The sequence below is a fragment of the Pelophylax lessonae genome (genome assembly GCF_965119305.1).
Source record: "Pelophylax lessonae genome assembly, chromosome: 6".
NCBI lineage: Eukaryota > Metazoa > Chordata > Amphibia > Anura > Ranidae > Pelophylax > Pelophylax lessonae.
In genome coordinates, this window is record NC_138773.1 from 108,186,152 (window position 1) to 108,191,668 (window position 5,517).

Consider the following 5,517-nt stretch of genomic DNA (forward strand, 5'->3'; position numbering starts at 1 on the left):
CATTCCGTTTCCTACCCCAGTCTCAGACTAAAAAATGCCAATCCCCTTTCCTGAATGATAGATCAGTCTATTTAGCCTTCTTTTTCTAAAAAAAAAAATAAAATGTTGCCAAAACACCCACTTAGCTCAGTTTCTATATTTTCTACTACAAACATGAGCCATTGAACCTGTTAGAGACTTTTACTCAGATCTGATTTTCTGGATGGAGGAAACAAAACAAAAAAACCTGACATTAGGCAGGAGCCTTACTGCATACATTAAACACTTTAATAATCTTAATTTACTGTATTGCATTGTAAATCAAAATTGCAATTTAGCAATGCTAGATGAATTATGTATCTTTTTACTGCTTGGGTTAGAAATACAATTTTGGTTAAAGGGTACTAATCCGCTCTTTTGGACAAAAACTATTTAGGCAAAAATGTAAAATAGGTGTCAGGATTTTATTAGCGAACATAAGCAACAGTATTTAAAAGTGACACTACTGCTTTGAGACTTTAAAAAAAGATCAGTTAAAATCTTTCCGTTTTCTAAAGAAGGATTTTTAATGTTTCACAGCCCTTGGCGTGTTAAGTTTGGGGACTTGGGGTCTGTGTGAAGCCTAAGCTTGACTTTGAAGCCTGTCCGGAGACCAGTTTGGAGGGGGGGGGGGGCTGTCAGTAAGCGATGTCTCAGACTTATCAAGGGTATAGACATATTAAAGTAATTGTGGTAACATGATAAAGTAATTGTGGGTTAAAAACTGTATTGCTCAGCAACTTTTTCCATTAGTAATTGGAAAGTGTTGGTCTTTTTACCCTACTCAAGAGCCTATTGCATGAGGCCTGGACCCTTTGGTTACTTCTGTGTTCACCTAGTCTATAAAATCGTACTTTACACGATTAGTAGCTAATTCTTACTGTCATCTTGACACCCCTCCAGTGAAATTATCTTTTTTTTCTTCTGTTAGTTCTGTCCCATAGGGTCTGCGAGGTCTTAATTATAAAGCAAGTATTAATGATGCACACTCCTACCTAAATACTATGAGACATTACATATGATTTAACCTTTCTACAAAGAACAAATTCAATATTTGAGAATATTTCAAAAAAATAGTGAACAGTGTTTTTACATTGATCTTTTGCTAATGCAGTTTAGTGTTTTACATGCATGTTTGAATTAATAAATCCTTAAACTAACTTCATGGTAGACTCTTTTTCTTATTTTTTTCTTAGTGTCACATTAGACTGTACAGATGCAGACAGTAACTAAAAAAGTAGTAAAATCTTATACGGATCCAAAGGACATATAGTGGTTCTGAACAATTTGACAAAGGTTTGCAGAGTCTCAAACAAATATAATTGTGAGAAATGCACACTTTAGCTGATGAATGCAATGAAGTAGGAAACAAAAAAAATAAACAGAGAGCAATGCCATTCTGCTCCCCCAGCCTGGCCAGGGAACTGGCTAAAAATAGACAAGGGCGCTGGTGGTAAGCCATTGCATGATTATAGCAGTAACTAAAATGATAGAAACAAATTGTTGAGGTAGATGAAGAGTAAAGCAAGCATCCTGTTGGGGCCTGGGGGAAGAGAAAAGAAGGTGGGTATGTTACTGAGAAGATCCCAGTAGGAGCAGCAGATGTGGGTGAAGGTTCCTCCTTTGGAGGGAGGCGGTGGGAGGTAGGCTCACTGGATAAAGCTGTTAAGAATGCAGCTGTTATACTTAGGGGTTTGTGGTCCATGAAAGAGTATTTAAATAAGCATCTGTGAAATTAAGTGTTGCCAGGGCAAGACGGTCAAAATTTTTGCCCTGAGTTGTGCAAAGTGGCAGTAAAGTCCTCCACGTTTAGAATTTCGTTGACTATAGATTACTATAGAACCTTTGTAGAGAGACAAGTCTTCACCACATTTATCAGGTGGATAGTCGGAGAAGACTTGTATTTCATAATGGGCCACTCCATTAAATGTAGAAGTCACGGCTTATTGCTCAAGTGTACAGAGGTGAGTTGTTTAATTGTGTCAGTGACATCTTTCCAGAAAGATTGACATTTAGCGCATTTCCAAAAAAAAAAAAGTGCAACATAGTGAGCCTTTCCTCGCCACACTGCCAGCACTTATCTGGAACTTGAGGGAAAATTTTATAGAGTGAAGTAGGTACCACCTAGGTAAAATCGTTTACCCCATCTCCTGGAACCCATTAGCCATAGACGATCTATGGTTGAAAAAAACAAACATTTCTCCCGTTGCTGGGGGTAAATTGGTTGTCAAGTTCAAATTCCCATTTTTGGAGATCGAGTGTAATGAACTTGGTACCTAGTGTTAACAGGGATGCATAAATGTCAGAGAGGTCATGGCAAAACGGTTCCCCCTTATGGTAGAGCAATTCAAATGCCATCAGAGGTTGCATTATCCCTCTCCCTTTCTGAAAGTAAAAGCAAAAAGTGGCATAGTTATGAAAAACTCAAAAAAACTAAAGGGGGGGCTTGAAGACTGCGCCAAGTCTGCGTGGGATTGTATATTATTTGGAAACAGGAGATCCATAAATTGCATCCTGCTGCACAAGGACAGTCTGCAAAGGTTTTTGCTAAGTATACTGGGACTGAACTCAGGAGGTGGAGAGTGAGATTTCATGGAAGAACAGAAGGCTTATCTAACAATTGAGATGGACCTATTTCGGGTAGGATGGTCTCACAGTTCAGGGGGTAGTGGTGAGGAAAGCCACTGGAGGAGTTGAGCCATGTTTTTAGTCCTCCATCTCCATAGATACCCAGCATTTGGCTGCCCCATTGCAACACCAGTCCACAATACTGGTTAAGTGAGCCACACAGTAATGTGCAAAAACTAATGGCAGATGTATGCAGCCCTGTATCTTTGGGAAAGAAAGTGTTTTCATCTGATCCTAGGTCTTTTATGGGACCACATGAATTCCCAAAAAAGACGTTGGATGTGTTTGAAGAAGGTGAAGGGTATTATAATTAGTAGGGCTTAGAATAGTAAAAGGAGAAAATGGTTATTTTAATGGAATTACTCCTCCCAAACCAAATAAAGGTAAGGGATTGCCAGTGTTCAAATCAGTTGTGGTTTTAAGGAGAAGTGGTTTAAAATTCACAGTATAAAGAGTCGCAGAATTATTGGTTTTGTTTGTTCCAAGGTAACATATAGCCTCCTCAGCCCAATGGAACTGAAATTTGGAGGGAGAAGTTGTATGATGACTGAAAGGCTTGATATACAGTACATAGGGGGCTATAGATTTGGAAAGGGTAATTTTAAAGGTCAAAAGGGAACCATATTCCTTTACTGAATGTAGTATATTAGTAAGCGTGGTGAGGGGTTTTGAAACAAAGAAAACCGAGTCGCCAGTGAAAACAGCGATCTTGTGCATAACTGAAGGTTTATCATGCAATGTCAGGGTTATAACGTATCATACATAGAAGTGGTTCTAGGGTTAAAATAAAAATGATTGGGGAAAGGGGACACCCCTGCCTTGTATCGTTCGTAATATGGAAATAATCAGATCAGAGTTCTTTCACTTTAATGCCCGTCGATGGAGCCAAATATTAGGGAGGATTTTACTTTTTTTTTTTTACACATTTACCCCTGGGCTGATATGGCAGGGGGTGGCCTGCTTGAACTGCCAGTCCACCCTATCAAATATTTTGGCTGTCCTGGCAGCATGGGTAAGGTTTTGGACTCTGATTGTATTGTACTGGGGTTCTGGATGGGGCATGAAGCATGCCTTGTTAGTATATACAAGATTATGTAAGTGTGGAAGTCGTCTGTTTGCCAATATTTTGGAGAACAATTTCAAGCCTACATTTAGCAAGGCAGTAGGCATACAGCTGCAGCATTGAGAGGGATCTTTGCCATCTTTAGGTATAAAGGCTATACAGTATAGCAAGTATAGAAAAGAATCACATTTTGTTGTTGCATCAGCTTCAAATGAAGATAGACACAGCAACAATATCACAAGTTCTCCACAAATGTGGTTTGTATGGGAGGGTTGCAGGAAAAAAAGGCACATGCAGTCACGACTGAGCTTTGCCAAAACGCACCTTGAAGATTCTGAAAACACATGGAAAAAAGTGGTCAGAATTGAATTATTTGGCCTCAACAGCAAACAAAATGTCTGGCAGAAATCCAATACAGGTCACCATCCATGTAACATCATTACTACAGTAAAGCATGGAGGTGGCAATATCCTGTTATGCTGTGTTTCTCTGCAACTGAGACTGAAGCACTTATCAGGAATCAGGATAGAAGGAACGATGGAAAGGGGAAAATACTGTCACATTCCTGAGGGAAATCAGCTGCCCTCTGCCAGAAAGTTGTCAATGGGAAGAAGGTTTACCTTCCAACATGACAATGACCCAAAGCACACAGCAAAAATGATCACACATTGGCTGAAGGAGAAAAGGGTGAAGGTCCTTGCATGGCCTAGTCAGAGCCCAGACTTAAACCTCATTGAAAATCTGTGGAATTACTTGAAGTCTGTAGTCCACAAATGGTCACCATCAAATTGAACTGAACTTGAGCAGTTCTGCAAAGAAGAGTGGGCAAATATTGCAAAGTCTAGATGTGCAAAATTAGTAGAGACATATCCCAACATACTAAAGGCTGCAATTAAAGGAAAGGATGGTTCAACAAAGTACTAACACAAGGAGGTGATCCTTTTTCCAAATCAGTGATTGTTTTGGATTTTTTTTCCTGACATGTGTTCTATCTACCGTATTTGCTGGCGTATAAGACGACTGGGCATATAAGACAACCCCCAACTTTTCAAGTTAAAATATTGCTTTTGGGATATACTCGCCATATAAGACTACCCCCCTTCCGAAGCAAGGCAACACCATTGAAAAACATTTTCTCAGATCTCTTGTATGTCTCCAAGGTACTGTAAGAAAGTGAGATAACCATTCAAACAGCAAACTAGGTGCTGCATGGCTCTGTCACAGTGTGCCACATAGCTTTTGGGTACCGATTTTGTTATTGCTAAACTGTGTTATAGTCTATCATTCAGTACAGCTATAAATTAACAAAGTTAGCACCCAAAAGCCATGTAGCACACTGTGACAGAGTAATGCAACAGCTAGTGCTCTGTGTCCTAATGCTAATCATCGTAAGACACTTTGAGGATTCTACAGTGCGGTACTTAAGACATTAGACATTACAATATCCATTTAGTCCCTACTCACTGTGTGCTGCCAGTGCCATGCTACCCGCCGCCATCGGGATTAGTTTTAAATCTCCCGCTCCCTGCGAGTCACCTCACATACCGTAGTCCGAGTATACCGAGTGCATGACAGTCAGATTACTCCGCCACCAGACAGAACTTCCTAAACATGCGACGCGGCGCCGATAATGTACATGCGCCCGAAATAGAAGAAAAAGTCCCTGCATTGCTCCAATCTCCTCTCTTGAAGGTACCTTGAAAATGATATACTCGGCGTATAAGACGACCCCCGACTTTTGAGAAGATTTTTCTGGGGTAAAAAAATCGTCTTATATGCTGGAAAATACGGTATCTTTTATTTGGATG